Source organism: Somniosus microcephalus, unplaced genomic scaffold (assembly GCF_052327205.1).
Source record: "Somniosus microcephalus isolate GS21.2 unplaced genomic scaffold, FLI_Smic_1.0 unresolved_chr5, whole genome shotgun sequence".
NCBI lineage: Eukaryota > Metazoa > Chordata > Chondrichthyes > Squaliformes > Somniosidae > Somniosus > Somniosus microcephalus.
In genome coordinates this window covers 39,143,067-39,169,574 of record NW_028225183.1, presented here as the reverse complement: position 1 = coordinate 39,169,574, position 26,508 = coordinate 39,143,067, and the positions used below count along the sequence as shown (strand labels likewise).

General features: G+C 46.7%; 6 non-coding genes across 6 annotated transcripts; all 6 read right to left on the bottom strand.

Moving 5' to 3' along the window:
* Positions 1–308: 308 nt before the first annotated feature.
* trnad-guc (transfer RNA aspartic acid (anticodon GUC)) lies at positions 309–380 on the bottom strand. The gene has a single exon. It is a non-coding gene; the product is annotated as a tRNA-Asp (tRNA).
* A 6,024-nt stretch (positions 381–6,404) lies between these two features.
* trnad-guc (transfer RNA aspartic acid (anticodon GUC)) lies at positions 6,405–6,476 on the bottom strand. The gene has a single exon. It is a non-coding gene; the product is annotated as a tRNA-Asp (tRNA).
* A 3,992-nt stretch (positions 6,477–10,468) lies between these two features.
* Positions 10,469–10,540, bottom strand: trnad-guc (transfer RNA aspartic acid (anticodon GUC)). Its single transcript has one exon. It is a non-coding gene; the product is annotated as a tRNA-Asp (tRNA).
* A 3,992-nt stretch (positions 10,541–14,532) lies between these two features.
* Positions 14,533–14,604, bottom strand: trnad-guc (transfer RNA aspartic acid (anticodon GUC)). The gene has a single exon. It is a non-coding gene; the product is annotated as a tRNA-Asp (tRNA).
* A 6,004-nt stretch (positions 14,605–20,608) lies between these two features.
* On the bottom strand, positions 20,609–20,680 carry trnad-guc (transfer RNA aspartic acid (anticodon GUC)). Its single transcript has one exon. It is a non-coding gene; the product is annotated as a tRNA-Asp (tRNA).
* A 1,960-nt stretch (positions 20,681–22,640) lies between these two features.
* On the bottom strand, positions 22,641–22,712 carry trnad-guc (transfer RNA aspartic acid (anticodon GUC)). Its single transcript has one exon. It is a non-coding gene; the product is annotated as a tRNA-Asp (tRNA).
* Positions 22,713–26,508: the final 3,796 nt, after the last annotated feature.

The following is a 26,508-nucleotide window of genomic DNA, read 5'->3' as shown; positions in this document are numbered from 1 at the left end:
ATGCATTCATGGAGGCTGGCAGCACGGTGGGAGGCCATTCGGCCAATCGTGCCTGTGCTGTCTCTTTGAAAGAGCAGTCGTGCTTTCTCCCGCTGTTATCTCATTTTCTCTCTCCCTCCTCAGTGCCCCACACAACAGGCAAACAGAAGGAGAACACTCTACTAACGAGGAACTGGTGCAGGGAGTTGTTATACATTTCGTCATGTACATATTTTAAAATTATTTTCGTTCATTTTGTTCTATTCAACTTTTCCCAGGGTCTTTTTGAGGAGCTGCCCAAAGGTTTAAAATTGGGGCTGTTAAAAATTCTCCCCGTCGGGGAATTGAACCCCGGTCTCCCGCGTGACAGGCGGGGATACTCACCACTATACTAACGAGGAACTGAAAGGTGCCGAACCTGTCAGAGCAAAAATCGACCTGTGGACAGAGGGACAGAGGCTGAAGGGACAGAAATAAGAATAAGAACAGAAGGAATAGGAGCAGGAGTGGGCCATTCGGCCCCTCGAGCCTGCCCCGCCATTCAATAAGATCATGGCTGATCAGTTCTTCTACTCAACGCCACTTTCCTGCCCGCTCCCCATAACCCTTGACTCCACTGTAGCTCAAATATATGTCTGTCTCCACCTTGAATATATTCAATGACTCCGCCTCCACAGCTCTCTGGGGTAGAGGATTCCAAAGATTCACGACATTCTGAGAGAAGAAATTCCTCCTCATCTCCGTTTTAAATGGGCGACCGGATAACCTGAAGCTTTGCCCCCTAGTTGCAGATTCCCCCAGGAGGGGAAACATCCTCCCTGCATCTATCCTGTCAAGCACCCTCAGAATCCTATACAGAGAGAGACAGGGACAAAGAGGGAGACAGAGATAGACATACAGAGCGAGACACTCAGTTTGACGTCTTGCAGAGTGGTCCGAGGGATAAGGAACTTCAGCTATGTTGAGAGTTTGTGATTGTTTTCTTCAGACGGTTAAGAGGAAATTTAATAAGAGGCTTTCAAAATTACAAGGGGATTTGTTTGAGGTAATAAGGAGAAACGCTTGCCAGTGGCAGGTATGACGGTAACCAGAGTAGACCAATTGAAGATAACAGAATCAGTATGGGGAGAATTGTATTACGCAGCAAGGGCTCAGGCCTACTGAATATCTTACTGCTTAGAAATGTTATCACGGCCCAACTCTCTCTCACTAAAGTCTTGCACACGTTGCTAACTTTCAAATGTTGCATTCTTCACACTGGCGTTGAGTTGATTGACAGCCGTGCTGTGATAAGCTAAGTTTGTTAGGGGGGTGCAGCCTACAAGAAAATACATGGAAGCTTGATAATAACCGTGACTGTTCTGACACTGTCAGCTGCAGTTAAATGAGGACATGTACACGTTTAAATTGTCTCGTTCCAAATGTAATTTCCTGCTGACTTTGAAACAGCCGGCATTTTACAGAAGGCAAGGAAGTGTATTGTGTACCTGTTGAGGCAGCAGCAGTGTTGAAATTGCAAAGGTTGATCAGGAGCAGGCATTGCTTCGCGCGGGTGCATTGATTGGAGGCATTTCAAACAGCCTCAAAACGCACTGTTCCCTGACCGGGAATCGAACCCGGGCCGTGGTGGTGAAAGCGCTGATTCTTAACCACTAGACCACCAGGGAAGCTGCATAAAGCTGCCTGCCAGCAAGCAGAGCAACGCAGACTTTCCTCCTTGCTGCTTTGAAATTCAGATCACTTTCACGCCAGGCAAACTTTTCGTACAAGATGACATCTTTTAGACGAGAACACAAAGGACATGTTCACCAAACCACAGCATCAAGTGCGGGAAGGCGTCCATTTGCCATATATTTCCTTCTATGCTTTTCTCAGAGACAGAGGCATAAAGTCAGAGAGAAGCCGTCGGGGAAGTGAAAACTGAACATCATAATATCCACGACATTGTCGAGGAAATGGTTATGCAGTGCTTGAGACAAAGCAGCAAACACACACAAAATACCCGTATGTGCTCTCTTTGTGTGGGTATGTCTCAGATGTCCATCTCAGTGTCATGCATTCATGGAGGCTGGCAGCACGGTGGGAGGCCATTCGGCCAATCGTGCCTGTGCTGTCTCTTTGAAAGAGCAGTCGTGCTTTCTCCCGCTGTTATCTCATTTTCTCTCTCCCTCCTCAGTGCCCCACACAACAGGCAAACAGAAGGAGAACACTCTACTAACGAGGAACTGGTGCAGGGAGTTGTTATACATTTCGTCATGTACATATTTTAAAATTATTTTCGTTCATTTTGTTCTATTCAACTTTTCCCAGGGTCTTTTTAAGGAGCTGCCCAAAGGTTTAAAATGGGGGATGTTAAAAATTCTCCCCGTCGGGGAATTGAACCCCGGTCTCCAGCGTGACAGGCGGGGATACTCACCACTATACTAACGAGGAACTGAAAGGTGCCGAACCTGTCAGAGCAAAAATCGACCTGTGGACAGAGGGACAGAGGCTGAAGGGACAGAAATAAGAATAAGAACAGAAGGAATAGGAGCAGGAGTGGGCCATTCGGCCCCTCGAGCCTGCCCCGCCATTCAATAAGATCATGGCTGATCAGTTCTTCTACTCAACGCCACTTTCCTGCCCGCTCCCCATAACCCTTGACTCCACTGTAGCTCAAATATATGTCTGTCTCCACCTTGAATATATTCAATGACTCCGCCTCCACAGCTCTCTGGGGTAGAGGATTCCAAAGATTCACGACATTCTGAGAGAAGAAATTCCTCCTCATCTCCGTTTTAAATGGGCGACCGGATAACCTGAAGCTTTGCCCCCTAGTTGCAGATTCCCCCAGGAGGGGAAACATCCTCCCTGCATCTATCCTGTCAAGCACCCTCAGAATCCTATACAGAGAGAGTCAGGGACAAAGAGGGAGACAGAGATAGACATACAGAGCGAGACACTCAGTTTGACGTCTTGCAGAGTGGTCCGAGGGATAAGGAACTTCAGCTATGTTGAGAGTTTGTGATTGTTTTCTTCAGACGGTTAAGAGGAAATTTAATAAGAGGCTTTCAAAATTACAAGGGGATTTGTTTGAGGTAATAAGGAGAAACGCTTGCCAGTGGCAGGTATGACGGTAACCAGAGTAGACCAATTGAAGATAACAGAATCAGTATGGGGAGAATTGTATTACGCAGCAAGGGCTCAGGCCTACTGAATATCTTACTGCTTAGAAATGTTATCACGGCCCAACTCTCTCTCACTAAAGTCTTGCACACGTTGCTAACTTTCAAATGTTGCATTCTTCACACTGGCGTTGAGTTGATTGACAGCCGTGCTGTGATAAGCTAAGTTTGTTAGGGGGGTGCAGCCTACAAGAAAATACATGGAAGCTTGATAATAACCGTGACTGTTCTGACACTGTCAGCTGCAGTTAAATGAGGACATGTACACGTTTAAATTGTCTCGTTCCAAATGTAATTTCCTGCTGACTTTGAAACAGCCGGCATTTTACAGAAGGCAAGGAAGTGTATTGTGTACCTGTTGAGGCAGCAGCAGTGTTGAAATTGCAAAGGTTGATCAGGAGCAGGCATTGCTTCGCGCGGGTGCATTGATTGGAGGCATTTCAAACAGCCTCAAAACGCACTGTTCCCTGACCGGGAATCGAACCCGGGCCGTGGTGGTGAAAGCGCTGATTCTTAACCACTAGACCACCAGGGAAGCTGCATAAAGCTGCCTGCCAGCAAGCAGAGCAACGCAGACTTTCCTCCTTGCTGCTTTGAAATTCAGATCACTTTCACGCCAGGCAAACTTTTCGTACAAGATGACATCTTTTAGACGAGAACACAAAGGACATGTTCACCAAACCACAGCATCAAGTGCGGGAAGGCGTCCATTTGCCATATATTTCCTTCTATGCTTTTCTCAGAGACAGAGGCATAAAGTCAGAGAGAAGCCGTCGGGGAAGTGAAAACTGAACATCATAATATCCACGACATTGTCGAGGAAATGGTTATGCAGTGCTTGAGACAAAGCAGCAAACACACACAAAATACCCGTATGTGCTCTCTTTGTGTGGGTATGTCTCAGATGTCCATCTCAGTGTCATGCATTCATGGAGGCTGGCAGCACGGTGGGAGGCCATTCGGCCAATCGTGCCTGTGCTGTCTCTTTGAAAGAGCAGTCGTGCTTTCTCCCGCTGTTATCTCATTTTCTCTCTCCCTCCTCAGTGCCCCACACAACAGGCAAACAGAAGGAGAACACTCTACTAACGAGGAACTGGTGCAGGGAGTTGTTATACATTTCGTCATGTACATATTTTAAAATTATTTTCGTTCATTTTGTTCTATTCAACTTTTCCCAGGGTCTTTTTAAGGAGCTGCCCAAAGGTTTAAAATGGGGGATGTTAAAAATTCTCCCCGTCGGGGAATTGAACCCCGGTCTCCAGCGTGACAGGCGGGGATACTCACCACTATACTAACGAGGAACTGAAAGGTGCCGAACCTGTCAGAGCAAAAATCGACCTGTGGACAGAGGGACAGAGGCTGAAGGGACAGAAATAAGAATAAGAACAGAAGGAATAGGAGCAGGAGTGGGCCATTCGGCCCCTCGAGCCTGCCCCGCCATTCAATAAGATCATGGCTGATCAGTTCTTCTACTCAACGCCACTTTCCTGCCCGCTCCCCATAACCCTTGACTCCACTGTAGCTCAAATATATGTCTGTCTCCACCTTGAATATATTCAATGACTCCGCCTCCACAGCTCTCTGGGGTAGAGGATTCCAAAGATTCACGTCATTCTGAGAGAAGAAATTCCTCCTCATCTCCGTTTTAAATGGGCGACCGGATATCCTGAAGCTTTGCCCCCTAGTTGCAGATTCCCCCAGGAGGGGAAACATCCTCCCTGCATCTATCCTGTCAAGCACCCTCAGAATCCTATACATAGAGAGACAGGGACAAAGAGGGAGACAAAGATAGACATACAGAGCGAGACACTCAGTTTGACGTCTTGCAGAGTGGTCCGAGGGATAAGGAACTTCAGCTATGTTGAGAGTTTGTGATTGTTTTCTTCAGACGGTTAAGGGGAAATTTAATAAGAGGCTTTCAAAATTACAAGGGGATTTGTTTGAGGTAATAAGGAGAAACGCTTGCCAGTGGCAGGTATGACGGTAACCAGAGGAGACCAATTGAAGATAACAGAATCAGTATGGGGAGAATTGTATTACGCAGCAAGGGCTCAGGCCTACTGAATATCTTACTGCTTAGAAATGTTATCACGGCCCAACTCTCTCTCACTAAAGTCTTGCACACGTTGCTAACTTTCAAATGTTGCATTCTTCACACTGGCGTTGAGTTGATTGATAGCCGTGCTGTGATAAGCTAAGTTTGTTAGGGGGGTGCAGCCTACAAGAAAATACATGGAAGCTTGATAATAACCGTGACTGTTCTGACACTGTCAGCTGCAGTTAAATGTGGACATGTACACGTTTACATTGTCTCGTTCCAAATGTAATTTCCTGCTGACTTTGAAACAGCCGGCATTTTACAGAAGGCAAGGAAGTGCATTGTGTACCTGTTGAGGCAGCAGCAGTGTTGAAATTGCAAAGGTTGATCAGGAGCAGGCATTGCTTCGCGCGGGTGCATTGATTGGAGGCATTTCAAACAGCCTCAAAACGCACTGTTCCCTGACCGGGAATCGAACCCGGGCCGTGGTGGGGAAAGCGCTGATTCTTAACCACTAGACCACCAGGGAAGCTGCATAAAGCTGCCTGCCAGCAAGCAGAGCAACGCAGACTTTCCTCCTTGCTGCTTTGAAATTCAGATCACTTTCACGCCAGGCAAACTTTTCGTACAAGATGACATCTTTTAGACGAGAACACAAAGGACATGTTCACTAAACCACAGCATCAAGTGCGGGAAGGCGTCCATTTGCCATATATTTCCTTCTATGCTTTTCTCAGAGACAGAGGCATAAAGTCAGAGAGAAGCCGTCGGGGAAGTGAAAACTGAACATCATAATATCCACGACATTGTCGAGGAAATGGTTATGCAGTGCTTGAGACAAAGCAGCAAACACACACAAAATACCCGTATGTGCTCTCTTTGTGTGGGTATGTCTCAGATATCCATCTCATTGTCATGCATTCATGGAGGCTGGCAGCACGGTGGGAGGCCATTCGGCCAATCGTGCCTGTGCTGTCTCTTTGAAAGAGCAGTCGTGCTTTCTCCCGCTGTTATCTCATTTTCTCTCTCCCTCCTCAGTGCCCCACACAACAGGCAAACAGAAGGAGAACACTCTACTAACGAGGAACTGGTGCAGGGAGTTGTTATACATTTCGTCATGTACATATTTTAAAATTATTTTCGTTCATTTTGTTCTATTCAACTTTTCCCAGGGTCTTTTTAAGGAGCTGCCCAAAGGTTTAAAATTGGGGATGTTAAAAATTCTCCCCGTCGGGGAATTGAACCCCGGTCTCCCGCGTGACAGGCGGGGATACTCACCACTATACTAACGAGGAACTGAAAGGTGCCGAACCTGTCAGAGCAAAAATCGACCTGTGGACAGAGGGACAGAGGCTGAAGGGACAGAAATAAGAATAAGAACAGAAGGAATAGGAGCAGGAGTGGGCCATTCGGCCCCTCGAGCCTGCCCCGCCATTCAATAAGATCATGGCTGATCAGTTCTTCTACTCAACGCCACTTTCCTGCCCGCTCCCCATAACCCTTGACTCCACTGTAGCTCAAATATATGTCTGTCTCCACCTTGAATATATTCAATGACTCCGCCTCCACAGCTCTCTGGGGTAGAGGATTCCAAAGATTCACGACATTCTGAGAGAAGAAATTCCTCCTCATCTCCGTTTTAAATGGGCGACCGGATAACCTGAAGCTTTGCCCCCTAGTTGCAGATTCCCCCAGGAGGGGAAACATCCTCCCTGCATCTATCCTGTCAAGCACCCTCAGAATCCTATACAGAGAGAGACAGGGACAAAGAGGGAGACAGAGATAGACATACAGAGCGAGACACTCAGTTTGACGTCTTGCAGAGTGGTCCGAGGGATAAGGAACTTCAGCTATGTTGAGAGTTTGTGATTGTTTTCTTCAGACGGTTAAGAGGAAATTTAATAAGAGGCTTTCAAAATTACAAGGGGATTTGTTTGAGGTAATAAGGAGAAACGCTTGCCAGTGGCAGGTATGACGGTAACCAGAGTAGACCAATTGAAGATAACAGAATCAGTATGGGGAGAATTGTATTACGCAGCAAGGGCTCAGGCCTACTGAATATCTTACTGCTTAGAAATGTTATCACGGCCCAACTCTCTCTCACTAAAGTCTTGCACACGTTGCTAACTTTCAAATGTTGCATTCTTCACACTGGCGTTGAGTTGATTGACAGCCGTGCTGTGATAAGCTAAGTTTGTTAGGGGGGTGCAGCCTACAAGAAAATACATGGAAGCTTGATAATAACCGTGACTGTTCTGACACTGTCAGCTGCAGTTAAATGAGGACATGTACACGTTTAAATTGTCTCGTTCCAAATGTAATTTCCTGCTGACTTTGAAACAGCCGGCATTTTACAGAAGGCAAGGAAGTGTATTGTGTACCTGTTGAGGCAGCAGCAGTGTTGAAATTGCAAAGGTTGATCAGGAGCAGGCATTGCTTCGCGCGGGTGCATTGATTGGAGGCATTTCAAACAGCCTCAAAACGCACTGTTCCCTGACCGGGAATCGAACCCGGGCCGTGGTGGTGAAAGCGCTGATTCTTAACCACTAGACCACCAGGGAAGCTGCATAAAGCTGCCTGCCAGCAAGCAGAGCAACGCAGACTTTCCTCCTTGCTGCTTTGAAATTCAGATCACTTTCACGCCAGGCAAACTTTTCGTACAAGATGACATCTTTTAGACGAGAACACAAAGGACATGTTCACCAAACCACAGCATCAAGTGCGGGAAGGCGTCCATTTGCCATATATTTCCTTCTATGCTTTTCTCAGAGACAGAGGCATAAAGTCAGAGAGAAGCCGTCGGGGAAGTGAAAACTGAACATCATAATATCCACGACATTGTCGAGGAAATGGTTATGCAGTGCTTGAGACAAAGCAGCAAACACACACAAAATACCCGTATGTGCTCTCTTTGTGTGGGTATGTCTCAGATGTCCATCTCAGTGTCATGCATTCATGGAGGCTGGCAGCACGGTGGGAGGCCATTCGGCCAATCGTGCCTGTGCTGTCTCTTTGAAAGAGCAGTCGTGCTTTCTCCCGCTGTTATCTCATTTTCTCTCTCCCTCCTCAGTGCCCCACACAACAGGCAAACAGAAGGAGAACACTCTACTAACGAGGAACTGGTGCAGGGAGTTGTTATACATTTCGTCATGTACATATTTTAAAATTATTTTCGTTCATTTTGTTCTATTCAACTTTTCCCAGGGTCTTTTTAAGGAGCTGCCCAAAGGTTTAAAATGGGGGATGTTAAAAATTCTCCCCGTCGGGGAATTGAACCCCGGTCTCCAGCGTGACAGGCGGGGATACTCACCACTATACTAACGAGGAACTGAAAGGTGCCGAACCTGTCAGAGCAAAAATCGACCTGTGGACAGAGGGACAGAGGCTGAAGGGACAGAAATAAGAATAAGAACAGAAGGAATAGGAGCAGGAGTGGGCCATTCGGCCCCTCGAGCCTGCCCCGCCATTCAATAAGATCATGGCTGATCAGTTCTTCTACTCAACGCCACTTTCCTGCCCGCTCCCCATAACCCTTGACTCCACTGTAGCTCAAATATATGTCTGTCTCCACCTTGAATATATTCAATGACTCCGCCTCCACAGCTCTCTGGGGTAGAGGATTCCAAAGATTCACGACATTCTGAGAGAAGAAATTCCTCCTCATCTCCGTTTTAAATGGGCGACCGGATATCCTGAAGCTTTGCCCCCTAGTTGCAGATTCCCCCAGGAGGGGAAACATCCTCCCTGCATCTATCCTGTCAAGCACCCTCAGAATCCTATACATAGAGAGACAGGGACAAAGAGGGAGACAAAGATAGACATACAGAGCGAGACACTCAGTTTGACGTCTTGCAGAGTGGTCCGAGGGATAAGGAACTTCAGCTATGTTGAGAGTTTGTGATTGTTTTCTTCAGACGGTTAAGGGGAAATTTAATAAGAGGCTTTCAAAATTACAAGGGGATTTGTTTGAGGTAATAAGGAGAAACGCTTGCCAGTGGCAGGTATGACGGTAACCAGAGGAGACCAATTGAAGATAACAGAATCAGTATGGGGAGAATTGTATTACGCAGCAAGGGCTCAGGCCTACTGAATATCTTACTGCTTAGAAATGTTATCACGGCCCAACTCTCTCTCACTAAAGTCTTGCACACGTTGCTAACTTTCAAATGTTGCATTCTTCACACTGGCGTTGAGTTGATTGATAGCCGTGCTGTGATAAGCTAAGTTTGTTAGGGGGGTGCAGCCTACAAGAAAATACATGGAAGCTTGATAATAACCGTGACTGTTCTGACACTGTCAGCTGCAGTTAAATGTGGACATGTACACGTTTACATTGTCTCGTTCCAAATGTAATTTCCTGCTGACTTTGAAACAGCCGGCATTTTACAGAAGGCAAGGAAGTGCATTGTGTACCTGTTGAGGCAGCAGCAGTGTTGAAATTGCAAAGGTTGATCAGGAGCAGGCATTGCTTCGCGCGGGTGCATTGATTGGAGGCATTTCAAACAGCCTCAAAACGCACTGTTCCCTGACCGGGAATCGAACCCGGGCCGTGGTGGGGAAAGCGCTGATTCTTAACCACTAGACCACCAGGGAAGCTGCATAAAGCTGCCTGCCAGCAAGCAGAGCAACGCAGACTTTCCTCCTTGCTGCTTTGAAATTCAGATCACTTTCACGCCAGGCAAACTTTTCGTACAAGATGACATCTTTTAGACGAGAACACAAAGGACATGTTCACTAAACCACAGCATCAAGTGCGGGAAGGCGTCCATTTGCCATATATTTCCTTCTATGCTTTTCTCAGAGACAGAGGCATAAAGTCAGAGAGAAGCCGTCGGGGAAGTGAAAACTGAACATCATAATATCCACGACATTGTCGAGGAAATGGTTATGCAGTGCTTGAGACAAAGCAGCAAACACACACAAAATACCCGTATGTGCTCTCTTTGTGTGGGTATGTCTCAGATATCCATCTCAGTGTCATGCATTCATGGAGGCTGGCAGCACGGTGGGAGGCCATTCGGCCAATCGTGCCTGTGCTGTCTCTTTGAAAGAGCAGTCGTGCTTTCTCCCGCTGTTATCTCATTTTCTCTCTCCCTCCTCAGTGCCCCACACAACAGGCAAACAGAAGGAGAACACTCTACTAACGAGGAACTGGTGCAGGGAGTTGTTATAAATTTCGTCATGTACATATTTTAAAATTATTTTCGTTCATTTTGTTCTATTCAACTTTTCCCAGGGTCTTTTTAAGGAGCTGCCCAAAGGTTTAAAATTGGGGCTGTTAAAAATTCTCCCCGTCGGGGAATTGAACCCCGGTCTCCCGCGTGACAGGCGGGGATACTCACCACTATACTAACGAGGAACTGAAAGGTGCCGAACCTGTCAGAGCAAAAATCGACCTGTGGACAGAGGGACAGAGGCTGAAGGGACAGAAATAAGAATAAGAACAGAAGGAATAGGAGCAGGAGTGGGCCATTCGGCCCCTCGAGCCTGCCCCGCCATTCAATAAGATCATGGCTGATCAGTTCTTCTACTCAACGCCACTTTCCTGCCCGCTCCCCATAACCCTTGACTCCACTGTAGCTCAAATATATGTCTGTCTCCACCTTGAATATATTCAATGACTCCGCCTCCACAGCTCTCTGGGGTAGAGGATTCCAAAGATTCACGACATTCTGAGAGAAGAAATTCCTCCTCATCTCCGTTTTAAATGGGCGACCGGATAACCTGAAGCTTTGCCCCCTAGTTGCAGATTCCCCCAGGAGGGGAAACATCCTCCCTGCATCTATCCTGTCAAGCACCCTCAGAATCCTATACAGAGAGAGACAGGGACAAAGAGGGAGACAGAGATAGACATACAGAGCGAGACACTCAGTTTGACGTCTTGCAGAGTGGTCCGAGGGATAAGGAACTTCAGCTATGTTGAGAGTTTGTGATTGTTTTCTTCAGACGGTTAAGAGGAAATTTAATAAGAGGCTTTCAAAATTACAAGGGGATTTGTTTGAGGTAATAAGGAGAAACGCTTGCCAGTGGCAGGTATGACGGTAACCAGAGTAGACCAATTGAAGATAACAGAATCAGTATGGGGAGAATTGTATTACGCAGCAAGGGCTCAGGCCTACTGAATATCTTACTGCTTAGAAATGTTATCACGGCCCAACTCTCTCTCACTAAAGTCTTGCACACGTTGCTAACTTTCAAATGTTGCATTCTTCACACTGGCGTTGAGTTGATTGACAGCCGTGCTGTGATAAGCTAAGTTTGTTAGGGGGGTGCAGCCTACAAGAAAATACATGGAAGCTTGATAATAACCGTGACTGTTCTGACACTGTCAGCTGCAGTTAAATGAGGACATGTACACGTTTAAATTGTCTCGTTCCAAATGTAATTTCCTGCTGACTTTGAAACAGCCGGCATTTTACAGAAGGCAAGGAAGTGTATTGTGTACCTGTTGAGGCAGCAGCAGTGTTGAAATTGCAAAGGTTGATCAGGAGCAGGCATTGCTTCGCGCGGGTGCATTGATTGGAGGCATTTCAAACAGCCTCAAAACGCACTGTTCCCTGACCGCGAATCGAACCCGGGTCGTGGTGGTGAAAGCGCTGATTCTTAACCACTAGACCACCAGGGAAGCTGCATAAAGCTGCCTGCCAGCAAGCCGAGCAACGCAGACTTTCCTCCTTGCTGCTTTGAAATTCAGATCACTTTCACGCCAGGCAAACTTTTCGTACAAGATGACATCTTTTAGACGAGAACACAAAGGACATGTTCACCAAACCACAGCATCAAGTGCGGGAAGGCGTCCATTTGCCATATATTTCCTTCTATGCTTTTCTCAGAGACAGAGGCATAAAGTCAGAGAGAAGCCGTCGGGGAAGTGAAAACTGAACATCATAATATCCACGACATTGTCGAGGAAATGGTTATGCAGTGCTTGAGACAAAGCAGCAAACACACACAAAATACCCGTATGTGCTCTCTTTGTGTGGGTATGTCTCAGATATCCATCTCAGTGTCATGCATTCATGGAGGCTGGCAGCACGGTGGGAGGCCATTCGGCCAATCGTGCCTGTGCTGTCTCTTTGAAAGAGCAGTCGTGCTTTCTCCCGCTGTTATCTCATTTTCTCTCTCCCTCCTCAGTGCCCCACACAACAGGCAAACAGAAGGAGAACACTCTACTAACGAGGAGCTGGTGCAGGGAGTTGTTATAAATTTCGTCATGTACATATTTTAAAATTATTATCGTTCATTTTGTTCTATTCAACTTTTCCCAGGGTCTTTTTAAGGAGCTGCCCAAAGGTTTAAAATGGGGGATGTTAAAAATTCTCCCCGTCGGGGAATTGAACCCCGGTCTCCAGCGTGACAGGCGGGGATACTCACCACTATACTAACGAGGAACTGAAAGGTGCCGAACCTGTCAGAGCAAAAATCGACCTGTGGACAGAGGGACAGAGGCTGAAGGGACAGAAATAAGAATAAGAACAGAAGGAATAGGAGCAGGAGTGGGCCATTCGGCCCCTCGAGCCTGCCCCGCCATTCAATAAGATCATGGCTGATCAGTTCTTCTACTCAACGCCACTTTCCTGCCCGCTCCCCATAACCCTTGACTCCACTGTAGCTCAAATATATGTCTGTCTCCACCTTGAATATATTCAATGACTCCGCCTCCACAGCTCTCTGGGGTAGAGGATTCCAAAGATTCACGACATTCTGAGAGAAGAAATTCCTCCTCATCTCCGTTTTAAATGGGCGACCGGATATCCTGAAGCTTTGCCCCCTAGTTGCAGATTCCCCCAGGAGGGGAAACATCCTCCCTGCATCTATCCTGTCAAGCACCCTCAGAATCCTATACATAGAGAGACAGGGACAAAGAGGGAGACAAAGATAGACATACAGAGCGAGACACTCAGTTTGACGTCTTGCAGAGTGGTCCGAGGGATAAGGAACTTCAGCTATGTTGAGAGTTTGTGATTGTTTTCTTCAGACGGTTAAGGGGAAATTTAATAAGAGGCTTTCAAAATTACAAGGGGATTTGTTTGAGGTAATAAGGAGAAACGCTTGCCAGTGGCAGGTATGACGGTAACCAGAGGAGACCAATTGAAGATAACAGAATCAGTATGGGGAGAATTGTATTACGCAGCAAGGGCTCAGGCCTACTGAATATCTTACTGCTTAGAAATGTTATCACGGCCCAACTCTCTCTCACTAAAGTCTTGCACACGTTGCTAACTTTCAAATGTTGCCTTCTTCACACTGGCGTTGAGTTGATTGATAGCCGTGCTGTGATAAGCTAAGTTTGTTAGGGGGGTGCAGCCTACAAGAAAATACATGGAAGCTTGATAATAACCGTGACTGTTCTGACACTGTCAGCTGCAGTTAAATGTGGACATGTACACGTTTAAATTGTCTCGTTCCAAATGTAATTTCCTGCTGACTTTGAAACAGCCGGCATTTTACAGAAGGCAAGGAAGTGCATTGTGTACCTGTTGAGGCAGCAGCAGTGTTGAAATTGCAAAGGTTGATCAGGAGCAGGCATTGCTTCGCGCGGGTGCATTGATTGGAGGCATTTCAAACAGCCTCAAAACGCACAGTTCCCTGACCGGGAATCGAACCCGGGCCGTGGTGGTGAAAGCGCTGATTCTTAACCACTAGACCACCAGGGAAGCTGCATAAAGCTGCCTGCCAGCAAGCAGAGCAACGCAGACTTTCCTCCTTGCTGCTTTGAAATTCAGATCACTTTCACGCCAGGCAAACTTTTCGTACAAGATGACATCTTTTAGACGAGAACACAAAGGACATGTTCACTAAGCCACAGCATCAAGTGCGGGAAGGCGTCCATTTGCCTTATATTTCCTTCTATGCTTTTCTCAGAGACAGAGGCATAAAGTCAGAGAGAAGCCGTCGGGGAAGTGAAAACTGAACATCATAATATCCACGACATTGTCGAGGAAATGGTTATGCAGTGCTTGAGACAAAGCAGCAAACACACACAAAATACCCGTATGTGCTCTCTTTGTGTGGGTATGTCTCAGATATCCATCTCAGTGTCATGCATTCATGGAGGCTGGCAGCACAGTGGGAGGCCATTCGGCCAATCGTGCCTGTGCTGTCTCTTTGAAAGAGCAGTCGTGCTTTCTCCCGCTGTTATCTCATTTTCTCTCTCCCTCCTCAGTGCCCCACACAACAGGCAAACAGAAGGAGAACACTCTACTAACGAGGAACTGGTGCAGGGAGTTGTTATACATTTCGTCATGTACATATTTTAAAATTATTTTCGTTCATTTTGTTCTAATCAACTTTTCCCAGGGTCTTTTTAAGGAGCTGCCCAAAGGTTTAAAATTGGGGATGTTAAAAATGCTCCCCGTCGGGGAATTGAACCCCGGTCTCCCGCGTGACAGGCGGGGATACTCACCACTATACTAACGAGGAACTGAAAGGTGCCGAACCTGTCAGAGCAAAAATCGACCTGTGGACAGAGGCTGAAGGGACAGAAATAAGAACAGAAGGAATAGGAGCAGGAGTGGGCCATTCGGCCCCTCGAGCCTGCCCCGCCATTCAAGAAGATCATGGCTGATCAGTTCTTCTACTCAACGCCACTTTCCTGCCCGCTCCCCATAACCCTTGACTCCACTGTAGCTCAAATATATGTCTGTCTCCACCTTGAATATATTCAATGACTCCGCCTCCACAGCTCTCTGGGGTAGAGGATTCCAAAGATTCACGACATTCTGAGAGAAGAAATTCCTCCACATCTCCGTTTTAAATGGTCGACCGGATATCCTGAAGCTTTGCCCCCTAGTTGTAGATTCCCCCAGGAGGGGAAACATCCTCCCTGCATCTTTCATGTCAAGCACCCTCAGAATCCTATACAGAGAGAGACAGGGACAAAGAGGGAGACAAAGATAGACATACAGAGCGAGACACTCAGTTTGACGTCTTGCAGAGTGGTCCGAGGGATAAGGAACTTCAGCTATGTTGAGAGTTTGTGATTGTTTTCTTCAGACGGTTAAGGGGAAATTTAATAAGAGGCTTTCAAAATTACAAGGGGATTTGTTTGAGGTAATAAGGAGAAACTCTTGCCAGTGGCAGGTATGACGGTAACCAGAGGAGACCAATTGAAGATAACAGAATCAGTATGGGGAGAATTGTATTACGCAGCAAGGGCTCAGGCCTACTGAATATCTTACTGCTTAGAAATGTTATCACGGCCCAACTCTCTCTCACTAAAGTCTTGCACACGTTGCTAACTTTCAAATGTTGCATTCTTCACACTGGCGTTGAGTTGATTGATAGCCGTGCTGTGATAAGCTAAGTTTGTTAGGGGGGTGCAGCCTACAAGAAAATACATGGAAGCTTGATAATAACCGTGACTGTTCTGACACTGTCAGCTGCAGTTAAATGTGGACATGTACACGTTTAAATTGTCTCGTTCCAAATGTAATTTCCTGCTGACTTTGAAACAGCCGGCATTTTACAGAAGGCAAGGAAGTGCATTGTGTACCTGTTGAGGCAGCAGCAGTGTTGAAATTGCAAAGGTTGATCAGGAGCAGGCATTGCTTCGCGCGGGTGCATTGATTGGAGGCATTTCAAACAGCCTCAAAACGCACTGTTCCCTGACCGGGAATCGAACCCGGGCCGTGGTGGTGAAAGCGCTGATTCTTAACCACTAGACCACCAGGGAAGCTGCATAAAGCTGCCTGCCAGCAAGCAGAGCAACGCAGACTTTCCTCCTTGCTGCTTTGAAATTCAGATCACTTTCACGCCAGGCAAACTTTTCGTACAAGATGACATCTTTTAGACGAGAACACAAAGGACATGTTCACTAAACCACAGCATCAAGTGCGGGAAGGCGTCCATTTGCCATATATTTCCTTCTATGCTTTTCTCAGAGACAGAGGCATAAAGTCAGAGAGAAGCCGTCGGGGAAGTGAAAACTGAACATCATAATATCCACGACATTGTCGAGGAAATGGTTATGCAGTGCTTGAGACAAAGCAGCAAACACACACAAAATACCCGTATGTGCTCTCTTTGTGTGGGTATGTCTCAGATATCCATCTCAGTGTCATGCATTCATGGAGGCTGGCAGCACGGTGGGAGGCCATTCGGCCAATCGTGCCTGTGCTGTCTCTTTGAAAGAGCAGTCGTGCTTTCTCCCGCTGTTATCTCATTTTCTCTCTCCCTCCTCAGTGCCCCACACAACAGGCAAACAGAAGGAGAACACTCTACTAACGAGGAACTGGTGCAGGGAGTTGTTATACATTTCGTCATGTACATATTTTAAAATTATTTTCGTTCATTTTGTTCAATTCAACTTTTCCCAGGGTCTTTTTAAGGAGCTGCCCAAAGGTTTAAAATTGGGGATGTTAAAAATTCTCCCCGTCGGGGAATTGAACCCCGGTCTCTCGCGTGACAGGCGGGGATACTCACCACTATACTAACGAGGAACTGAAAGGTGCCGAACCTGTCAGAGCAAAAATCGACCTGTGGACAGAGGGACAGAGGCTGAAGGGACAGAAATAAGAATAAGAACAGAAGGAATAGGAGCAGGAGTGGGCCATTCGGCCCCTCGAGCCTGCCCCGCCATTCAATAAGATCATGGCTGATCAGTTCTTCTACTCAACGCCACTTTCCTGCCCGCTCCCCATAACCCTTGACTCCACTGTAGCTCAAATATATGTCTGTCTCCACCTTGAATATATTCAATGACTCCGCCTCCACAGCTCTCTGGGGTAGAGGATTCCAAAGATTCACGACATTCTGAGAGAAGAAATTCCTCCTCATCTCCGTTTTAAATGGGCGACCGGATAACCTGAAGCTTTGCCCCCTAGTTGCAGATTCCCCCAGGAGGGGAAACATCCTCCCTGCATCTATCCTGTCAAGCACCCTCAGAATCCTATACAGAGAGAGACAGGGACAAAGAGGGAGACAGAGATAGACATACAGAGCGAGACACTCAGTTTGACGTCTTGCAGAGTGGTCCGAGGGATAAGGAACTTCAGCTATGTTGAGAGTTTGTGATTGTTTTCTTCAGACGGTTAAGAGGAAATTTAATAAGAGGCTTTCAAAATTACAAGGGGATTTGTTTGAGGTAATAAGGAGAAACGCTTGCCAGTGGCAGGTATGACGGTAACCAGAGTAGACCAATTGAAGATAACAGAATCAGTATGGGGAGAATTGTATTACGCAGCAAGGGCTCAGGCCTACTGAATATCTTACTGCTTAGAAATGTTATCACGGCCCAACTCTCTCTCACTAAAGTCTTGCACACGTTGCTAACTTTCAAATGTTGCATTCTTCACACTGGCGTTGAGTTGATTGACAGCCGTGCTGTGATAAGCTAAGTTTGTTAGGGGGGTGCAGCCTACAAGAAAATACATGGAAGCTTGATAATAACCGTGACTGTTCTGACACTGTCAGCTGCAGTTAAATGAGGACATGTACACGTTTAAATTGTCTCGTTCCAAATGTAATTTCCTGCTGACTTTGAAACAGCCGGCATTTTACAGAAGGCAAGGAAGTGCATTGTGTACCTGTTGAGGCAGCAGCAGTGTTGAAATTGCAAAGGTTGATCAGGAGCAGGCATTGCTTCGCGCGGGTGCATTGATTGGAGGCATTTCAAACAGCCTCAAAACGCACTGTTCCCTGACCGCGAATCGAACCCGGGCCGTGGTGGTGAAAGCGCTGATTCTTAACCACTAGACCACCAGGGAAGCTGCATAAAGCTGCCTGCCAGCAAGCAGAGCAACGCAGACTTTCCTCCTTGCTGCTTTGAAATTCAGATCACTTTCACGCCAGGCAAACTTTTCGTACAAGATGACATCTTTTAGACGAGAACACAAAGGACATGTTCACCAAACCACAGCATCAAGTGCGGGAAGGCGTCCATTTGCCATATATTTCCTTCTATGCTTTTCTCAGAGACAGAGGCATAAAGTCAGAGAGAAGCCATCGGGGAAGTGAAAACTGAACATCATAATATCCACGACATTGTCGAGGAAATGGTTATGCAGTGCTTGAGACAAAGCAGCAAACACACACAAAATACCCGTATGTGCTCTCTTTGTGTGGGTATGTCTCAGATATCCATCTCAGTGTCATGCATTCATGGAGGCTGGCAGCACGGTGGGAGGCCATTCGGCCAATCGTGCCTGTGCTGTCTCTTTGAAAGAGCAGTCGTGCTTTCTCCCGCTGTTATCTCATTTTCTCTCTCCCTCCTCAGTGCCCCACACAACAGGCAAACAGAAGGAGAACACTCTACTAACGAGCAACTGGTGCAGGGAGTTGTTATAAATTTCGTCATGTACATATTTTAAAATTATTTTCGTTCATTTTGTTCTATTCAACTTTTCCCAGGGTCTTTTTAAGGAGCTGCCCAAAGGTTTAAAATTGGGGATGTTAAAAATTCTCCCCGTCGGGGAATTGAACTCCGGTCTCCCGCGTGACAGGCGGGGATACTCACCACTATACTAACGAGGAACTGAAAGGTGCCGAACCTGTCAGAGCAAAAATCGACCTGTGGACAGAGGGACAGAGGCTGAAGGGACAGAAATAAGAATAAGAACAGAAGGAATAGGAGCAGGAGTGGGCCATTCGGCCCCTCGAGCCTGCCCCGCCATTCAATAAGATCATGGCTGATCAGTTCTTCTACTCAACGCCACTTTCCTGCCCGCTCCCCATAACCCTTGACTCCACTGTAGCTCAAATATATGTCTGTCTCCACCTTGAATATATTCAATGACTCCGCCTCCACAGCTCTCTGGGGTAGAGGATTCCAAAGATTCACGACATTCTGAGAGAAGAAATTCCTCCTCATCTCCGTTTTAAATGGGCGACCGGATAACCTGAAGCTTTGCCCCCTAGTTGCAGATTCCCCCAGGAGGGGAAACATCCTCCCTGCATCTATCCTGTCAAGCACCCTCAGAATCCTATACAGAGAGAGACAGGGACAAAGAGGGAGACAGAGATAGACATACAGAGCGAGACACTCAGTTTGACGTCTTGCAGAGTGGTCCGAGGGATAAGGAACTTCAGCTATGTTGAGAGTTTGTGATTGTTTTCTTCAGACGGTTAAGAGGAAATTTAATAAGAGGCTTTCAAAATTACAAGGGGATTTGTTTGAGGTAATAAGGAGAAACGCTTGCCAGTGGCAGGTATGACGGTAACCAGAGTAGACCAATTGAAGATAACAGAATCAGTATGGGGAGAATTGTATTACGCAGCAAGGGCTCAGGCCTACTGAATATCTTACTGCTTAGAAATGTTATCACGGCCCAACTCTCTCTCACTAAAGTCTTGCACACGTTGCTAACTTTCAAATGTTGCATTCTTCACACTGGCGTTGAGTTGATTGACAGCCGTGCTGTGATAAGCTAAGTTTGTTAGGGGGGTGCAGCCTACAAGAAAATACATGGAAGCTTGATAATAACCGTGACTGTTCTGACACTGTCAGCTGCAGTTAAATGAGGACATGTACACGTTTAAATTGTCTCGTTCCAAATGTAATTTCCTGCTGACTTTGAAACAGCCGGCATTTTACAGAAGGCAAGGAAGTGCATTGTGTACCTGTTGAGGCAGCAGCAGTGTTGAAATTGCAAAGGTTGATCAGGAGCAGGCATTGCTTCGCGCGGGTGCATTGATTGGAGGCATTTCAAACAGCCTCAAAACGCACTGTTCCCTGACCGCGAATCGAACCCGGGCCGTGGTGGTGAAAGCGCTGATTCTTAACCACTAGACCACCAGGGAAGCTGCATAAAGCTGCCTGCCAGCAAGCAGAGCAACGCAGACTTTCCTCCTTGCTGCTTTGAAATTCAGATCACTTTCACGCCAGGCAAACTTTTCGTACAAGATGACATCTTTTAGACGAGAACACAAAGGACATGTTCACCAAACCACAGCATCAAGTGCGGGAAGGCGTCCATTTGCCATATATTTCCTTCTATGCTTTTCTCAGAGACAGAGGCATAAAGTCAGAGAGAAGCCATCGGGGAAGTGAAAACTGAACATCATAATATCCACGACATTGTCGAGGAAATGGTTATGCAGTGCTTGAGACAAAGCAGCAAACACACACAAAATACCCGTATGTGCTCTCTTTGTGTGGGTATGTCTCAGATATCCATCTCAGTGTCATGCATTCATGGAGGCTGGCAGCACGGTGGGAGGCCATTCGGCCAATCGTGCCTGTGCTGTCTCTTTGAAAGAGCAGTCGTGCTTTCTCCCGCTGTTATCTCATTTTCTCTCTCCCTCCTCAGTGCCCCACACAACAGGCAAGGAGAACACTCTACTAACGAGGAACTGGTGCAGGGAGTTGTTATACATTTCGTCATGTACATATTTTAAAATTATTTTCGTTCATTTTGTTCTATTCAACTTTTCCCAGGGTCTTTTTAAGGAGCTGCCCAAAGGTTTAAAATGGGGGATGTTAAAAATTCTCCCCGTCGGGGAATTGAACCCCGGTCTCCCGCGTGACAGGCGGGGATACTCACCACTATACTAACGAGGAACTGAAAGGTGCCGAACCTGTCAGAGCAAAAATCGACCTGTGGACAGAGGGACAGAGGCTGAAGGGACAGAAATAAGAATAAGAACAGAAGGAATAGGAGCAGGAGTGGGCCATTCGGCCCCTCGAGCCTGCCCCGCCATTCAATAAGATCATGGCTGATCAGTTCTTCTACTCAACGCCACTTTCCTGCCCGCTCCCCATAACCCTTGACTCCACTGTAGCTCAAATATATGTCTGTCTCCACCTTGAATATATTCAATGACTCCGCCTCCACAGCTCTCTGGGGTAGAGGATTCCAAAGATTCACGACATTCTGAGAGAAGAAATTCCTCCTCATCTCCGTTTTAAATGGGCGACCGGATATCCTGAAGCTTTGCCCCCTAGTTGCAGATTCCCCCAGGAGGGGAAACATCCTCCCTGCATCTATCCTGTCAAGCACCCTCAGAATCCTATACATAGAGAGACAGGGACAAAGAGGGAGACAAAGATAGACATACAGAGCGAGACACTCAGTTTGACGTCTTGCAGAGTGGTCCGAGGGATAAGGAACTTCAGCTATGTTGAGAGTTTGTGATTGTTTTCTTCAGACGGTTAAGGGGAAATTTAATAAGAGGCTTTCAAAATTACAAGGGGATTTGTTTGAGGTAATAAGGAGAAACGCTTGCCAGTGGCAGGTATGACGGTAACCAGAGGAGACCAATTGAAGATAACAGAATCAGTATGGGGAGAATTGTATTACGCAGCAAGGGCTCAGGCCTACTGAATATCTTACTGCTTAGAAATGTTATCACGGCCCAACTCTCTCTCACTAAAGTCTTGCACACGTTGCTAACTTTCAAATGTTGCATTCTTCACACTGGCGTTGAGTTGATTGATAGCCGTGCTGTGATAAGCTAAGTTTGTTAGGGGGGTGCAGCCTACAAGAAAATACATGGAAGCTTGATAATAACCGTGACTGTTCTGACACTGTCAGCTGCAGTTAAATGTGGACATGTACACGTTTAAATTGTCTCGTTCCAAATGTAATTTCCTGCTAACTTTGAAACAGCAGGCATTTTACAGAAGGCAAGGAAGTGCATTGTGTACCTGTTGAGGCAGCAGCAGTGTTGAAATTGCAAAGGTTGATCAGGAGCAGGCATTGCTTCGCGCGGGTGCATTGATTGGAGGCATTTCAAACAGCCTCAAAACGCACTGTTCCCTGACCGGGAATCGAACCCGGGCCGTGGTGGGGAAAGCGCTGATTCTTAACCACTAGACCACCAGGGAAGCTGCATAAAGCTGCCTGCCAGCAAGCAGAGCAACGCAGACTTTCCTCCTTGCTGCTTTGAAATTCAGATCACTTTCACGCCAGGCAAACTTTTCGTACAAGATGACATCTTTTAGACGAGAACACAAAGGACATGTTCACTAAACCACAGCATCAAGTGCGGGAAGGCGTCCATTTGCCATATATTTCCTTCTATGCTTTTCTCAGAGACAGAGGCATAAAGTCAGAGAGAAGCCGTCGGGGAAGTGAAAACTGAACATCATAATATCCACGACATTGTCGAGGAAATGGTTATGCAGTGCTTGAGACAAAGCAGCAAACACACACAAAATACCCGTATGTGCTCTCTTTGTGTGGGTATGTCTCAGATATCCATCTCAGTGTCATGCATTCATGGAGGCTGGCAGCACGGTGGGAGGCCATTCGGCCAATCGTGCCTGTGCTGTCTCTTTGAAAGAGCAGTCGTGCTTTCTCCCGCTGTTATCTCATTTTCTCTCTCCCTCCTCAGTGCCCCACACAACAGGCAAACAGAAGGAGAACACTCTACTAACGAGCAACTGGTGCAGGGAGTTGTTATAAATTTCGTCATGTACATATTTTAAAATTATTTTCGTTCATTTTGTTCTATTCAACTTTTCCCAGGGTCTTTTTAAGGAGCTGCCCAAAGGTTTAAAATTGGGGATGTTAAAAATCCTCCCCGTCGGGGAATTGAACCCCGGTCTCCCGCGTGACAGGCGGGGATACTCACCACTATACTAACGAGGAACTGAAAGGTGTCGAACCTGTCAGAGCAAAAATCGACCTGTGGACAGAGGGACAGAGGCTGAAGGGACAGAAATAAGAATAAGAACAGAAGGAATAGGAGCAGGAGTGGGCCATTCGGCCCCTCGAGCCTGCCCCGCCATTCAATAAGATCATGGCTGATCAGTTCTTCTACTCAACGCCACTTTCCTGCCCGCTCCCCATAACCCTTGACTCCACTGTAGCTCAAATATATGTCTGTCTCCACCTTGAATATATTCAATGACTCCGCCTCCACAGCTCTCTGGGGTAGAGGATTCCAAAGATTCACGACATTCTGAGAGAAGAAATTCCTCCTCATCTCCGTTTTAAATGGGCGACCGGATAACCTGAAGCTTTGCCCCCTAGTTGCAGATTCCCCCAGGAGGGGAAACATCCTCCCTGCATCTATCCTGTCAAGCACCCTCAGAATCCTATACAGAGAGAGACAGGGACAAAGAGGGAGACAGAGATAGACATACAGAGCGAGACACTCAGTTTGACGTCTTGCAGAGTGGTCCGAGGGATAAGGAACTTCAGCTATGTTGAGAGTTTGTGATTGTTTTCTTCAGACGGTTAAGAGGAAATTTAATAAGAGGCTTTCAAAATTACAAGGGGATTTGTTTGAGGTAATAAGGAGAAACGCTTGCCAGTGGCAGGTATGACGGTAACCAGAGTAGACCAATTGAAGATAACAGAATCAGTATGGGGAGAATTGTATTACGCAGCAAGGGCTCAGGCCTACTGAATATCTTACTGCTTAGAAATGTTATCACGGCCCAACTCTCTCTCACTAAAGTCTTGCACACGTTGCTAACTTTCAAATGTTGCATTCTTCACACTGGCGTTGAGTTGATTGACAGCCGTGCTGTGATAAGCTAAGTTTGTTAGGGGGGTGCAGCCTACAAGAAAATACATGGAAGCTTGATAATAACCGTGACTGTTCTGACACTGTCAGCTGCAGTTAAATGAGGACATGTACACGTTTAAATTGTCTCGTTCCAAATGTAATTTCCTGCTGACTTTGAAACAGCCGGCATTTTACAGAAGGCAAGGAAGTGCATTGTGTACCTGTTGAGGCAGCAGCAGTGTTGAAATTGCAAAGGTTGATCAGGAGCAGGCATTGCTTCGCGCGGGTGCATTGATTGGAGGCATTTCAAACAGCCTCAAAACGCACTGTTCCCTGACCGCGAATCGAACCCGGGCCGTGGTGGTGAAAGCGCTGATTCTTAACCACTAGACCACCAGGGAAGCTGCATAAAGCTGCCTGCCAGCAAGCAGAGCAACGCAGACTTTCCTCCTTGCTGCTTTGAAATTCAGATCACTTTCACGCCAGGCAAACTTTTCGTACAAGATGACATCTTTTAGACGAGAACACAAAGGACATGTTCACCAAACCACAGCATCAAGTGCGGGAAGGCGTCCATTTGCCATATATTTCCTTCTATGCTTTTCTCAGAGACAGAGGCATAAAGTCAGAGAGAAGCCGTCGGGGAAGTGAAAACTGACATCATAATATCCACGACATTGTCCAGGAAATGGTTATGCAGTGCTTGAGACAAAGCAGCAAACACACACAAAATACCCGTATGTGCTCTCTTTGTGTGGGTATGTCTCAGATATCCATCTCAGTGTCATGCATTCATGGAGGCTGGCAGCACGGTGGGAGGCCATTCGGCCAATCGTGCCTGTGCTGTCTCTTTGAAAGAGCAGTCGTGCTTTCTCCCGCTGTTATCTCATTTTCTCTCTCCCTCCTCAGTGCCCCACACAACAGGCAAACAGAAGGAGAACACTCTACTAACGAGGAACTGGTGCAGGGAGTTGTTATACATTTCGTCATGTACATATTTTAAAATTATTTTCGTTCATTTTGTTCTATTCAACTTTTCCCAGGGTCTTTTTAAGGAGCTGCCCAAAGGTTTAAAATGGGGGATGTTAAAAATTCTCCCCGTCGGGGAATTGAACCCCGGTGTCCAGCGTGACAGGCGGGGATACTCACCACTATACTAACGAGGAACTGAAAGGTGCCGAACCTGTCAGAGCAAAAATCGACCTGTGGACAGAGGGACAGAGGCTGAAGGGACAGAAATAAGAATAAGAACAGAAGGAATAGGAGCAGGAGTGGGCCATTCGGCCCCTCGAGCCTGCCCCGCCATTCAATAAGATCATGGCTGATCAGTTCTTCTACTCAACGCCACTTTCCTGCCCGCTCCCCATAACCCTTGACTCCACTGTAGCTCAAATATATGTCTGTCTCCACCTTGAATATATTCAATGACTCCGCCTCCACAGCTCTCTGGGGTAGAGGATTCCAAAGATTCACGACATTCTGAGAGAAGAAATTCCTCCTCATCTCCGTTTTAAATGGGCGACCGGATATCCTGAAGCTTTGCCCCCTAGTTGCAGATTCCCCCAGGAGGGGAAACATCCTCCCTGCATCTATCCTGTCAAGCACCCTCAGAATCCTATACATAGAGAGACAGGGACAAAGAGGGAGACAAAGATAGACATACAGAGCGAGACACTCAGTTTGACGTCTTGCAGAGTGGTCCGAGGGATAAGGAACTTCAGCTATGTTGAGAGTTTGTGATTGTTTTCTTCAGACGGTTAAGGGGAAATTTAATAAGAGGCTTTCAAAATTACAAGGGGATTTGTTTGAGGTAATAAGGAGAAACGCTTGCCAGTGGCAGGTATGACGGTAACCAGAGGAGACCAATTGAAGATAACAGAATCAGTATGGGGAGAATTGTATTACGCAGCAAGGGCTCAGGCCTACTGAATATCTTACTGCTTAGAAATGTTATCACGGCCCAACTCTCTCTCACTAAAGTCTTGCACACGTTGCTAACTTTCAAATGTTGCATTCTTCACACTGGCGTTGAGTTGATTGATAGCCGTGCTGTGATAAGCTAAGTTTGTTAGGGGGGTGCAGCCTACAAGAAAATACATGGAAGCTTGATAATAACCGTGACTGTTCTGACACTGTCAGCTGCAGTTAAATGTGGACATGTACACGTTTAAATTGTCTCGTTCCAAATGTAATTTCCTGCTGACTTTGAAACAGCCGGCATTTTACAGAAGGCAAGGAAGTGCATTGTGTACCTGTTGAGGCAGCAGCAGTGTTGAAATTGCAAAGGTTGATCAGGAGCAGGCATTGCTTCGCGCGGGTGCATTGATTGGAGGCATTTCAAACAGCCTCAAAACGCACTGTTCCCTGACCGGGAATCGAACCCGGGCCGTGGTGGGGAAAGCGCTGATTCTTAACCACTAGACCACCAGGGAAGCTGTATAAAGCTGCCTGCCAGCAAGCAGAGCAACGCAGACTTTCCTCCTTGCTGCTTTGAAATTCAGATCACTTTCACGCCAGGCAAACTTTTCGTACAAGATGACATCTTTTAGACGAGAACACAAAGGACATGTTCACTAAACCACAGCATCAAGTGCGGGAAGGCGTCCATTTGCCATATATTTCCTTCTATGCTTTTCTCAGAGACAGAGGCATAAAGTCAGAGAGAAGCCGTCGGGGAAGTGAAAACTGAACATCATAATATCCACGACATTGTCGAGGAAATGGTTATGCAGTGCTTGAGACAAAGCAGCAAACACACACAAAATACCCGTATGTGCGTATGTCTCAGATATCCATCTCAGTGTCATGCATTCATGGAGGCTGGCAGCACGGTGGGAGGCCATTCGGCCAATCGTGCCTGTGCTGTCTCTTTGAAAGAGCAGTCGTGCTTTCTCCCGCTGTTATCTCATTTTCTCTCTCCCTCCTCAGTGC